Genomic DNA, 15,259 nt, shown 5'->3' with positions numbered 1-15,259 from the left:
ACCCGCTAGCTTAGACTTAGATGCGCACTACTTATTAAATTATAACAACGTTTTTACAAATTTAAACAGGTTTTTTATGCTACTTAAATATGCAGTTTATTCTTTGCTTTCATTGTAGTTGAAGTAGTGTTCAACAATTACAGTGCATTCTGATTAATACATATACAAACGGTCAACAAGAAATCACTCAATAAACAAGGGCTTTTAAACTGAAGATGTAGGTAGCCCAATGCATTTCGGGACATGTAGGCAGTCCCTTCGTCAGGGGCAACAACCAATGGTAGGTCCCTCAAACTAAAGAAAAGTCCGTAACAGAACGTAATCCGCCGTTCAAAGCAACCCAAATCAGCGTTCCTATACGCGAAGCCGCTGTGTGCTTGTAGATTACTAACTTCATTGATTAAACCAAAAACTTCTGCAGCTTGTTCTGGTGTGTATGCTTTAGTTATGGCTCTATTATCCGTTAGTGAAGCAATTGATTCAAAAGACATTTTTGTGGGTTGAGTGCTCAGGAGCAAAAGTAGGTAAATATTTGAAAGAAATGAGCGTGTTCTGAGCACACCTGGATAATTGATTGTTGATCTATTTTTTGATATTGTATGTCGATCTGTGTGCTGCACCTAATTGAGTATACCTAACTACTCAAACAAAATACTCTATAAAGTGGCTAGCTAGTAGACCCGCTAGCTTAGACTTAGATGCGCACTACTTATTACATTTAACAACGTTTTTCCAAATTTAAACAGGTTTTTTATGCCACTTAAATATGCAATTTATTCTTTGCTTTCATTGTAGTTGAAGTAGTGTTCAACAATTACAGTGCCTTCTGATTAATACATATACAAACGGTCAACAAGAAATCATTCAATAAACAAGGGCTTTTAAACTGAAGATGTAGGTAGCCCAATGCATTTCGGGACATGTAGGCATTCCCTTCGTCAGGGGCAACAACCAATGGTAGGTCCCTCGAACTAAAGAAAAGTCCGTAACAGAACGTAATCCGCCATTCAACGCAACCCAAATCAGCGTTCTTATACGTGGAGCCGCTGTGTGCTTGTAGATTACTAACTTCATTGATTAAACCATAAACTTCTGCATCTTGTTCTGGTGTGTATGCTTTAGTTATGGCTCTATTATCCGTTAGTGAAGCAATTGATTCAAAAGACATTTTTGTGGGTTGGGTGCTCAAGAGCAAAAGTAGGTAAATATTTGAAAGAAATGAGCGTGTTCTGAGCACACCTGGTTAATTGATTGTTGATCTATTTTTTTATATTGTATGTCGATCTGTGTGCTGCACCTAATTGAGTATACCTAACTACTCAAACGAAATACTCTCTAAAGTGGCTAGCTAGCAGACCCGCTAGCTTAGGTTTAGATGCGCACTACTTATTAAATTATAACAACGTTTTTACAAATTTAAACAGGTTTCTTATGCTACTTAAATATGCAATTTATTCTTTGCTTTCATTGTAGTTGAAGAAGTGTTCAACAATTACAGTTCATTCTGATAAATACATATACAAACGGTCAACAAGAAATCATTCAATAAACAAGGGCTTTTAAACTGAAGATGTAGGTAGCCCAATGCATTTCGGGACAGGTAGGCAGTCCCTTCATCAGGGGCAACAACCAGTGGTAGGTCCCTCAAACTAAACTCAATTAGGTACAGCACACAGATCGACATACAATATCAAAAAATAGATCAACAATCAATTAACCAGGTGTGCTCAGAACACGCACATAACTTTCTAAAAGTGACATTTTCAGACCTGTAATTTAAAAAACAACTTCACAAAAATATGTATTTTTAAATTGTGAGTCCAAGGACACCAAACTTCAGTTTCTATCTGCTCCCAATTGGAAGTTACACCTGTAAAGTCTTACAAAGCAGCTCCAATGCTAACCTATGAGAGAGGCAGGCCTTGCTGTAGTAAAAAATGAATGTAGCAGTTTTCACTACCAGGACATGTAAAACTCAAAAGTACATGTCCTACACACCAAGGGCAAATGGAGTTAACTGTACTAGGGACTTATCAGTAAATCAAATATGCCAATCATGGAGAAATCAAATGGCATTACATTTTAGACACAGAGTGCATGCATTTTAGCACTGGTCAGAAGTGAAAAAGTGCCCAGAGTCCTAAAACCAGCAAAAATGAAGTTCAGCACACAGTCAAAAACAGGTGGTCAGAAGCGAAAAGACAAGGAAAACCACACCAAAAGATGCCAAGTTTAACATGTGTCACACCAGCGAAAGTGGGAAGAACTACCCAACCTCTTGGGAGTTCTGTTCACTAAGGTGGAAGAACCTGGAAAGAACTTCAGTGTCCTACCAACGAAGGCTACATGTTGGTCTAGGCCCTCTTCGTTTAGCTGTGAGAGCGCAGCCCCACGCCATGCTCTGAGGCATCAGTCTGCACCACAAATTCTTGGGAAAGGTCAGGAGCCTTAAGCACGGACGTTGTGCACATGGCATCCTTCAGGGTGTCAAAAATGGTCTGGCACACCTCTGTCCAGATCACCTGACAGGCTACTTCTTGGAAGTCAAGGGAGCAACAATGGTGCTCTATCCCTTAACGAATCTCCCTTAATATCCGATTAGACCTAAAAAGGCTCTCAATTCAGTCTGCGTCTTGGGGGGTGCCCAAGCCAGAATGGTGTCAATTGTTGGTTGTAGGGACTGCACCTTGCCACCCCCTAATTGGTGGCCAAAGTTAACCACAGAACCATGCCCTATCTGGTTCCTACTCAGCCTTGATAGTGAAGCCTGCACTCTGCAGTGCGCTTATCACTTCCTGAAGATGGTACAAATGGTCCTCCCAGCTAGAGCTGAAGATTGCAATGTCATTAAGGTAGGCAGCACTGAAGTTCTCCAACCCAGCCAGGACCTGATTGACCAACCTCTGGAAGGTAGCAGGGGCATTCTCCAACCCAAAATGCATGACATGGAACTGGTAGTGCCCTTCTGGCATTGAGAATGCTGACCTCTCTTGGGTCCCCTCAGTCAAGGCAATCTGCCAGTACCCAGACATTAATTCAAATGTGCTGAGGAATTTGGCAGCTTCAAGCCCATCAATGAGCTCGTCAGCTCTGGGGATGTGGTCCCCATCAGTCTTAGTGACTGCATTGATCCCACAGTAGTCTAATCAGAACTGGAGTTCGGGTGTGACATCGGATGGAGCAGCCTGGACCAAGGACTGTTGAAGGTCACACAAATCTCCAAGTCCAGCATCTTAGAGACTTCTTCTTTGATTCTGACCCTGTATGTTTTATGCTTAACAGGAAGGCTATCCCCAGTATCAATGTCATGAGTACACCAATGGGTGACTCCTGGTGTGAGAGAGAACAGAGATGCAAACTGTTCCGGCAACTGGTGACAGCCTCTCTGCTGCTCTAGTGTTAAATTGGGGACAGGCTTACACTCTCTACTGACCCATCATGCTCTTTGGAAGACAGGAGGTCAGGGAGAGGTTCACTTTCCTCCTCCACCCCATCTTCTGTGACCAAGAGCATGGTCAACTCAGACCTCTTGAAATATGGCTTGAGGTGGTTCACTTGCAGGACCCTCAAGGGGTTCCTGGGAGTCTGCAAGCCCACTAGGTAGGTGACATCACTCTTACGCTCTTTCACCTCAAATGGTCCAGACCAATGGTCTTGCAGAACATGGAGCTCCACATGTGCCATTACCCACACCTTTTGACCAGGCTAAAATTGAACCAGGGTGGTATTCTGGTCATACCAGCATTTCATGTTCTCCTCGCTAGCTTCTAGATTCTCCTGGGTGAGTTTCCGGAAGCAGGCTGTTTGGTTGCAGAAGGCAACTGAATACATCTTGAGGTGACTTCCTAGGAGCTTGCTCCTAGCCCTCCTTCACCAAACTGAGAGGTCCTCTCACAGGGTATCTGTACAGAAGTTCAAAAGGGCTGAAGCCAACCCCCTTCTACAGTACCTCCCTGTAGGCAAATAAAGACATGGCAAGAGGAATTACCACTTATGCCTCCTGGGTTCAGAGAGACCCATAATAATGCCTTTTAGGTTATGGTTGAACCTTTCAACCAACCCATTAGTTTGGGAGTGGTAAGGGGTAGAGAACTTGTAGGTTACTTCACATGCCTTCCACATGGTCTTCACGTACAAGAACATAAAGTTGGTACCGCAGTAAGATAAGACCTCCTTGGAGAAACCCACATGGGTAAAGATCCTCATCAGTGCCCTGGCAATGGCAGGCACAGTCACTGTCCTCAGAGGGATAGCTTCTGGGTACCGGGTGATATGGTCCAAAAGTCCAGGAAGAACCTTTTGCCCATGGCTGTCTTGGGATTCAGAGGCCCCACAATGTCAATACCCACCAGCTTGGAAGGGGTGCTCAAGACAGGAAAAAGATGCAGGGCAGCCTTACATTTCCCCATGTCCTGCCACTCACCTGGGAGGTAGGACAAGATCTGCAAAACTTATCTGTGTTCTTCCTCATTTGGGGCCAGAAATAGTGAGTGAAAAGGCTGTCAATGGTCTTGTTGTGCCCGAAATAACCTGCCAGAAGCACATCATAAGCCAAATCCAGTAGGAAGGTTCTGAACAGCTGGAATGTCACGGGCTCAGTAACCTTAGGCTTGTTATCCGTGAGATCCTTCTCCCTGTAAATGAGTTCCAGAGGCGATACCAACTGCCTGGGCCTTGGCCTACTTCCAAAGACAGAGTAGGGCATTCTTTTGTCGCTGTGTAGACCTCCTCCCTGGAGGGACCTCGGTCCTGCTGCACCTGGGACAACTCAGGCAAGTTCCCCTGTCAAATTTTCCCCAGCATGTTCTGGGGCATCCCCCTCAGGTTCAGCCTCCTCCTAGACCATGGGAATTTTGGGAGCGGGTTTCCCGCTCCCCTTGCCCTTCCTCTTTTTGACACAGACCTGGGCCACTCTTTGAGGCTCCAGGTCCTTCTGGCCACCCTCACGTGTTACCATTGAGCGTGTGGTCAGACACACCCACTCTGGCAACCCCAAAATCTTGAAGTGTGACCGAAGCTTCACCTCCTTCCAGGCGGTGTACTCCAGGTTATTGTCCAACAGACAATCTACAATCATGGATGGACTCACTTCTACATGCAAGTAACCTGAAATCCCCCCATTTAAATGGAACCTGATCCCCCAAACATTGCCATTCACTGTTCTCTACAGCAACTATTTGGTGGACCACCTAAGGGTCTAACTGCTCTGAATACACCAGAGGATACATGACTGTTGTCATACTTGCTCCTGTCTCTCTCAGACCCTCCCTCCTCTTCCCATTGATGATCACCCACTGTCTATACTTCCTAGTGTTGTCAGGCATGAGGATTCTCTGGACCATCTTGCTATCACCAAGGGACATTTGGGCCATCACACCTGGCCACCAGCCACAAACTGGGATCAATTCCTTCCTAAGCACTAGACTTGCCATTCCCAGTGACTGTCCACCAGTGGGGGCTGTGCCTGCTTGGGACACTTGGGATCCCCTTGAAGTGCCATTCCTGATTACACTCAAAACACTTCAGGAATCCCTTCCTTGCAGGCTTATCTGCAGAGAACCCCGTCTTCTTCTCAACCGGAGGTTAGGAATTTCTACTTGGGAAGTAGTATGGAGTTCTTTAGAGAACGTCTCACTTTTATTTGTGTCCCCTCCTTCTTCTGTTGGGGACCCTGCCTACCCTTGGTTGAGTCTCCCACATACAACTTCTTCTGGACCCTGGTGCTGATTCAGTGGTCTGCCTCCTCAGCAAGCTTCCTAGGGTCAGAAAGCCTACTGTCAATTAAGTGCTGGTGCAGCTCTGGAAAACAAAGACTAAACATGTACTCTTGTGCAATCAAATTGTACAGCCCCTGATAATCTGTTACCTCACTGCCCTTCATCTAACCATCCAGTGCTCTGCAGAATGAATCAACACACTCTACCCATGTCTGAGGACCAAGTTTCATACTTTCCCTAAAACTTTGCCTGTATCTCTCTGGGGTCAGACCATATCTCCTGATTAGGGCCTCCTTCATGGCGAGGTACCTTGCCTTGTCCTCTTGCCCTTGGGCCAGTAAGGTGTCACTCCCCGCCACTGTGAAATGCTTCCACAAACCTGCACTTCAATCCCTCTCAGGAATCCTGTGCATTTGCAAAGCTATCTCACAGGCCTGAACCCACCTACCTATGTCATCTCCCAGTCCATAATCAGACATCAGACTCCTGGGTATGTGTACCTTTCCCTCCGAGTACACTGAAGATATTCTGCCATAATCTGTGCTGGACTCAGCCCTCTAGGTTTTCAAATCCAGCTCTTTCAAGCTAAGCTCCTGACCTAAAAGCATTTTCTTCTCCTCCATGGCCAATGTATCTTTCTCCGTTGCCAATTTCTGTTTATCCATACTGAGTTGTGCCAGCTCCAACTTGAGCTTCCTTTCTTCCCGCCTTCGACTCTGTTGAAAACAGACCTTTAGAGGAAACACTGCAGCCATCTCTGGAGGGAGTCCTTCCACCATTCAGGTTGGACTCCATGCCCACAGGCAATGCTGGCTCTTCCACCTATTCCAGATGCAAGCTTGGTTCCTCCTCTTCCAAAACAACATAATTCTCATCCTCTTAGTGCACAGCTGCATCCCTGGCTGCTAACCAGGACCTCAGTGCCTTTTGCACCTCCTCCTGTCTTGTGAGGCCTTTAAAGGAACACTTGAACTCTCTGCAGGAACCTTTGCACTGGGACACCGTGTAGGTTTCCAACATCTCCTGCTGAAATTCCAGTATTGAATTCAAGATAGTCTGGCTGATGAAGGATGATATTCTGAAACCGTTCCCAGGATGCTTATTTTCGAACCAGGGAGAACTTGGCCTGGCAGTGTGGGCTGAACTGTTCCCATGAGGAGCAGGGTCAAGACTAATTTGCATACAGCTGGGTCCAAAGTGGGTTGGCAATGTGTGCTAAAGAACCTTGGATTATATCCAAGTCTGTATCTGGGGGTGAATGTGTGCATTGTTCAACATTCCATCCATCATCCATTCTTTTTTTCTAAGGTTTAAAGAAAGGCATATACCATATGATGGATAATAAATCTTGTTTTAACAGCGCAGATAGCAGATAGCAAATGAGCTGTTGTTTTTTAGATGCAATACTGATATGAATTACTCTCATTTACTTTGCTACAGGTTATTATACCAAGGATCATTCATAATGCAGGTTGTATGTTCCTTTTTGTATGTTTACTTTCTTTTGTGCTGTGGCTTCAACAACACATGAGCCCTTATTGTCCTAATGAATGCCCCAGACTGTAAGTCACTGAAATTCTGGGAAGACACATGCTGACTTTTTAAGTCCGTATGGGGTCGTAATAAACCCATGAGTCTTTTTATTTTTTGTAATCTTGTGATAGAAAGAATAAAAGAAAACATATTGAGCCTCATGTACAAAGCTTCCAAATAATAAATTGTAAATTGAGACTAGTAATGATTCATGATTTCTTATTTGAAATGTACTAAAATTAATTTGGTAAGAGTGGTTCCAATTTGCGCAACGACTTCTACAGAAAGCACTGGTAGTTTGGAAACTGACCTATGTATTAATAGATCGGTTAACAAAATACAGAATCGTAGTTTGTCCCGATTCGACCTACCTCATCAATATTCATGAGGTAGATTGAACATTGCGGCCTGCTACGATTGGCCACAATCTCAGAGATAGTGGCCTGCTGGGGTCAGCAAACCACCAGGTCTGTGATTGTTGTCAAATAATACAATCTTTTTTTAATGCAGTCCTTTTACCTTAAAGAAAAATGGGATGCATAAAAAAAATGTTTTAATGTTAAACAAACCTCCTCGCTTCCTACCTCAAACATAAGCAGAAATTGCTTACCATAACCTCAATCAAAGACTCGACTAATACCATACACACAAAACAGGGGAAAATCTCTGACACCTTCAGGTCCTTTTACGAAGACCCCTACAAGAATAAGATGTCCTTTGACCCGGCGGCTTGCACTAAATACCTTGATGCTTTACACCTACCCAAACTTCACGGAAGAAGAGAATGCTTCATTAGGTTCCCCCATTACAGACACTGAAATTCTGTCCTCCATTAAGTCACTTAAAAGTAACAAAGCCCCAGGCCCAGATGGGTATTCTGAGAATTTTTATAAAGCTTTTGTTAAATCACTAACCCCCATGCTACAAAAGCTATTCAATTCAATAGCCGCCTCTGGCAGAGTTTCGGATTCTATGGGTGAAGCCACCATAATCGTTATCCCAAAAGAAGGTAAAGATCCCCTACTAACTAAAAACTATCGCCCCATCTCACTCATAAATCTTGATTGCAAAATCTACGCACAAATTTTAGCGAACAGACATAAATGCCATTCTTCCCAAACTAATTAGTGATTCCCAGGTGGGATTCTTGAAACACCGTCTATCTAACGACAATACACGACTCCTTTGCCATATTCTAGAGAAAGCCAAAATCACACTCTCTCCATTGGTGGCCATAACCCTTGACGCTGAGAAAGCGTTTGATAGGGTCTCGTGGCCCTTCCTACATCAGTGTATGTCAGCCTTTAATCTAGGGAACTCCCACACCACCATGGTAATGGCCCTTTTCTCTTCGCCGTCTGCCAGAATCGCCATTAATGGTACCCTTTCAGATTCATTCCGCCTACAACAAGGCACCCGACAAGGGTGCCCTCTGCCTCCGGCCCTGTTCCTCCTAGCCCTTGAACCTCTTTTATTAGATATAAAGCAGAATGAAGATATAGCAGGAGTGAACTTTGGTAACATACAGGTGAAATTAGCTGCTTATGCTGACGACATTTTAATTGCCACTGAGAATCCGGAAACATCTATAGAAGCTCTCATGAACACCATTGAAAGATACTCACTCCACTCGGATTACAAGTTAAAACTGTGACAAGTCCGAGGTAAGGCCCCTGAATGTTCATGGTACCAAAGATATGCTAGGATCCTCGGGCCTGAAATGGCAAACGGGCTTTATTAAGTACCTGGGAATCGATTTTGGTAGCTCCCTTATTGAAACTTTTCAACATAATGAATCGATCACGCTAAGCAAAATTAAATCTCAATTAGATGGTTGGTCCCCGCACTATATAACCTGGTGGGGAAGAGCCGAAACTATTAAAATGATGATCTCTCCCGTAGTCAATTACCTCATTATGATGCACCCCCTCACCTTGTCCCACGATTTCCACCATAAATTAGATAACCTTCTTTCCAAATTCTTGTGGAAGGGGAAAAAGGCTACGATTAGTCTAAAGAAACTGCGCCTGGACAAATCCATGGGTGCAATTAATCTTGCGAACTTCAAATTATACCAGACGGCCTTCCTAGCCAAGCAAGGCTCTTACTGGCTGACACCGCCAGCTGATTATTTTCCTGTCTGGCTTATCATTGAGAAAGCCCTTATTAAAAAATCTCGCCACAGCTTCCATCCTCACAGCTAAAACAAACACGCCTAGTTGCTCAAACCCCATTTTTAAAAATAAAAAACTCGCTCTCCTAAAAATTGATAATTCCTCCCTAACCATGTAAGCTGCTCTGAATGGGAGTCACTTTGGCACAACCACTCAATAAAATACAAGGGGTTACCTCTCAATAATGTAACTTGGATTAATAAAGGCCTATTCTTCCCCTACCGCCTGTTCTGCAATAGTTACCGGCTCTCCTTTAAAGAAGTCAAGACCAAATATGGTCTAGAAGACACAGAGTTTTATCATTTTTTGAATATTAAAACGGCAATCACCAAAGCGAAACTGTCCAAAACACCCCCCTCCCTCCCAACCTACTTAGCCTCCCTCAATAAATTAGGATACCAGGTCTCCAGACTCTATAAAATGCTCTGCCCGCATCACTCTAACCTCACTAAAGAGCTCCGCCAGTTTTAGGAAGCCCACTCATTGTTGCCAATATCAGAGGCGGAGTGGTCCAAAAAGCCAAGAGACATAAGATAAGCCCTACACTTTCCCAGACGAAATTTTGGCTTCTCCACAAAGCCTTCTGGACACCGTCACGTCTCTTTTCACATAACATCCGAGACAATGCCACCTGCTGGAATTGCAATGAGATGGATGGCGACCTTGAGCATCTAATATTAAGCTGCCCACGTGTTAAGACATTCTGGGACAACATATTTGCTTTCATCACAAAGATTTTCTCCTTCTCCCCGACCAGAGAATTCTCTAATTTAGTGACTGGATTTACCAGAACTGTGTCGCTGTCAGAGGACGACAGAGCCCTACTCGACCTTATGTTGACCGTCGGAGTGAAAATAATACTAAATAACTGGAAAGACATTAGCAAGGCCTCCTTTAAAGGCTGGCTTAATTGGATCACGTACCTGAGGGGTGTTGACAACATCTCATTTCAGAACTCCCCATGGCGGCCCCCGCGACGTCACATGTGGACATCCCTTGACAATTACTTCAACTCGCACAAACCCCCATGACTCCCTAGCTTACACCCTCTGCCGCTATGACTATGGGTCTATGTCTACCCACCTCCAACCCACTCAACAGCCTCTTGTCAGTTTAGACCACCCCGCCGGTGTGAAGTAGAATCTGTGTACCAACACCCATCATCTCTGTGTACATGTTAGCCATGGAATTAGTGTCAGATATCTTCTTGCCTTCATTTAATATTGTATAGTTTCTGTCTTTGCATTATTTATATTGTCCTCTGTTATTAACCCAAACAGATCTAAGACGATGAAACACTTTCTGTCTTATTATTCACACTGCCGTATCATTTGAATGTAGATGTATCACCTATGCTTTCTTAATGTATGTCTTTTGTATCCCTTTGTTCTGCTTTTGGAAACTACCAATAAAAAAGTTGTGACATCAAAAAAAAACAACCCTTTTTAGGAGTAGGTGGCAGTGGTCCCATGGACACCTTCCTATTCCTAAAAAAATGTTTTGCCAACCTTTGCAAAACGTAAGAGATCCTTTGAGACTCCTTCCCATTTGTGAGAATGGCTTCCCACCTCCCTTTGAGTTGGTAGTAAAATTTTAATGTGCTGCAAAATATTAATACACCATAAGAAATCGGTACCAATTACCTGTGCCATTTACTTCCATTAGATCCGACAAGCACCTTCCCTACTCCTGCACGCAAATGTGGGCACTACTCTTCACACTGTATCCTGCACCCCACTACCTTCCACTGACCACCCTTCTACTCTCCTGCAACCTTTAGAAACCCCTTCTCCTCTTTTTTTTATATCTGTTTGTATTGTTTTTCAATCAAATGTATACGAACGCACACAGCAAACATGGGTGTGAGGACATGTTAAACCAGGCAGGTCATTAGAGTAACACAGATAGGGTACAGGATACATAAAATATGGCAGCTGCACTGCAAGATGTGCCGCTGGTAGTAAACATTGGGGCATATTTACAAGGGCATTGCGCCACCAGAGTATTAGTCCTTTTCCGACGCTCCGGTGGCGCAATGACCACCTCCGTATTTATAAGGCAGTGCTAAGCCACTTTGCGTGGCTTAACGCTGCTTGTAAATGTGGGCCTCCTTATTGCAGTTTTCTGCTTCAAAGGGTTGTTCCATTGGTGTTGCTGTGGGCGTACCCACGCAACACCCATTGCTTTTTGAGACAGCCTCAGATGTACAAGTATCTGTAAATCTGAGGCAACAACAAAAACAAATGCCTTTGAAAAGTCGGCACAGGAGTGGCTCAACGAGGAGAAATACTTTTATTTCTCCTCGTTTTTTGCTCAGCACACATAGAAGGAGCAAAACGCCATTAATGATTGTTTTTGTGCAGGAAGGTGTTTCTTCCTGCACAAACATAAGCATCCCTGCTATGCAGGGACGCTTGCACCATGGTGCAAGGGTGCCTGCACTATTGTTAGGCAGCTTTTTTTTAGCACTGGCGGAAGGAAAAACACAGGGTGCGCCATATTCCTTTCAATATGGCACATCCCTGCATTTTGTAAATGGCACGGCGCTGCTAAATTGGTTGCAGGGCTGTTGTATTTAGTTGTAAATATGCCCCATTTTTACATCATAAGAAGTGCCCACGATGAGACTATGCATACCCCTGTGCCTCCAGGTCATCATGCACATCCTCCACATGCTAAATATCACCCTACTTCGGAGATCTGAGGAACACCCTTCTCCCTTGTACTCAATCTCTTGCTAGGCCACACATTTTCTAACCTCCGAGCTCTTTCTTACAGGCCTCTGTTGCTTTGTAGCACGGTCTGTGCTATATAATGCCCATCCATATGTATCATACAAAGCACTTACTTCATCACACGCCCTCATTCCTCACACTAGATGTATGCACTTGGGCTGTGGCAGCCTGGGGCTTGTTTTACAGTTCCCAGGTTTTCTGCAGGAATCCAAGTTTGATTTATTTGAGCAGAGTTCCTGACTTCAAACACTGCAGTATTGTTAAGATCTTCTGTTCCCTTCCAAGTTGTTTGGAAATTAATTTAGCATCATCAAGGCGATAAGGGCAGCCTCTCTTTGTCTTGCATAGTTAATGCAATATGTCTGCTCCCCCTAAAAATACCACATCAATTAATGCAGAGAAGGGTGGATTGATTGGAGTTGCTTCGAGCAGTTTCCACTTTAGTCTCAGCATTTGCTGAACAGGATGCCCCAGGTCTCTGCGACCTCTCTCTCCTTCACTTGGAGGCCATATTTTCAGACATGCGGGCTTGTACAGTTTTTATTGGGTAAGCCACAAATAGCCTTTTGTTCAAAGTAAGGCATGCACATCAGGCTGCTAGTTTCTTATCAAACTATTTTACTGCGTTGACTGAATGGCTAAATTTATCTTTTTCGAATAATTCAGACTTAATTCAACTGTGACTTTTTTATGCAGCATAATATCTAGGTTTATAACTTTCATACGATTTATCAGATGCATTAACTGGCAGAAGATAACTCTTGGGGGTACTTAAGAAGAATAAGAAAAGTCTGATCATTTTAGGGTTTGTTATAAGCAACTTTGCAGTTTAAAATAATACTTGTCCAGTAAAAGTGAAAAGAAACGTACTTTTTTTGTTAGTTTTACTTTTTTCTTCTTCTAAAGGTAAACATTGATAACATTAATTTGGTTCATTCTTAAAATGGCTCTTTTTCCAATTTAAAATGTTTTTTTGTTTCCTTAGTCCCCAGTCAAAAGAAGAAACCATCGGCCATATGTGCGAAACTTACAGTTTGTATTTCCTAAATAGCGAGTCCTAAGAAATCGCTATTTGGAGAAATGCAAAACATAGGGCCATATTATCAAGCAAGGGCGATACATTATCGCTGCTTTTATCGGCAGGAAACTGCCGCTAAAGCGGCGATAATGGGCTTGATAATATGCCCTTGTGAATTCCTATAGAAGCCCAGGTTCTGGTGTTAACCTAGCTTCTATGGGAATTCACAAGGGCATATTATCAAGCCCATTATCGCCGCTTTAGCGGCAGTTTCCTGCCGATAAAAGCGGCGATAATGTATCGCCCTTGCTTGATAATATGGCCCCTAATGTACAAAAATTGCCATTTCCTAATAGAGATTCCCACAGAGTGCAATCATTATTAGGAAATCTCTTTTTAGGAAATGCTAAACCATTCGATCCGATAGTACAAATGGTTTTGCAATCCAAGGGTGCCTATGGGCCTATGGTCCCCCTTGATGCACCCCCCAAAAAAGTGGTGCTCATGTAAAGCGCACAAATGCCCTAGGGGCGAGCGTGCGCTCTGTGACATTAACAAAACTGCAGTTTTGGGTGCCTTTTCCTAACTTGAACATGTCTTCCATCAAATTTGATTCTAATAGCATTTCCTAAATGCCCCTTTCACATTTAGAAAATGCTATGTTCACGTGCATAGGAAATCGCAAATAGGAAATCCCTATTTGCGTTTTCCTATTTAGGGAAGCGCAAAATGTGATTTCTACAAGCAAGAAATCACATTTTGGGACCGCGCTTAGACCTTTGTACGAATGGCAAGGCAGTATTGCATTTCTTAACGGATCAAAATTGCGATTTGGTCCGCTAGAAATGCAATTTCCGTTCAATGTTAAGGCTGTCTCCCAAGATGCCGAGTCCAGGAGGGGAAGGGAAAAGGTCAGCCAGATTGGCGAGGCTAACCTCCAGACTGTAGAAATATCGTTTTTGAATTTAGCATATTCCAGGGTGAAGTAATGCACACAGGAACGGTTCCTCCACTAGGGTGGAGGAGCGTCACCCCACTGCTTTCTGGCAGTGCGAGAAGCAGAAACATAAAATGGTAATAACTTCCCGTTATTACCATTTTATGTTTAGTTGCGGACGGGCTGGTGGGCAGCGCTGCTCTGCGAGCAGGGGAGGAGTGGTGTGCCCACTCCTGAGGGCGCAGTGACTGGTTGGTCAGCCCTCTGGGGTCGCACAACCAGTCATGCGCACTCTGCCCTTTCTCCATGCAGGCTACAGTGCAGCCTACATGGAGAAAATGCCCTCACCGTAAGCTTCAGGCTGGGCGGCGTCCCCACCAATCACAATGCTGCCATTGCAGCTTTGTGATTGCCTATGGGGGGATACGGAACACGGCTGCTGGGAGGGAGACAGCCACGTCTTCTTGGGGCCGCCGCTGTGGTGGTGCGGCAGTAAGACCTCTGAACTCGTAATCAGGCCCTAAGTCATTACTAGAATCTGGGCACCCCCACTGAATCCTTAATAGTAACTGGGTACCCCCTCTGAATCATCACTGGAAGCCTGAGACCCCTTAAGCAATTTTGATGATTTGAACCTCATAACAATACACAGAAATACAGAAACAGCCATTAATTAAACAAATTTACAAATGGTGAAATATTTTATTTACTTTACAAATATAAAAAAAATCAAACTTTTCATTTTAATGGGAAGGTTGGGGCTTTTTAACATTTACATGAGGCCACCCATTGTCCATACTCTATTCTGTTTGATGCATTTGTACTGCACCCACAAATCACTCTGAAGATACCAACTTAATATTTAGCCTCCAGTTGCAAATTCCTACACATTTACTTTTTTGTAAGTTTCAATTGTACATTTTACTTCTTTATTTACATACACTATAATAATATGTCAATGCTATTTAATTTTCTAAGCAGTCACTGAACTCTGAGTAGGTTTCTTAGGCCAGAGCTTAAGTTCCACTGGCCTGTAAGACTGGACGTGCTCTCTGTCTTATACCCAGGACAAAAACCTGGACTCCCAAGGGTCATTAGGCCGACCTCCAGCTAAAGCTACAGGGACACAACAAGCTGCAATAGTC

The sequence above is a fragment of the Lissotriton helveticus genome, chromosome 2_1 (assembly GCF_964261635.1).
Source record: "Lissotriton helveticus chromosome 2_1, aLisHel1.1, whole genome shotgun sequence".
Lineage (NCBI taxonomy): Eukaryota > Metazoa > Chordata > Amphibia > Caudata > Salamandridae > Lissotriton > Lissotriton helveticus.
Note: the sequence above shows the minus strand (reverse complement) of the source record.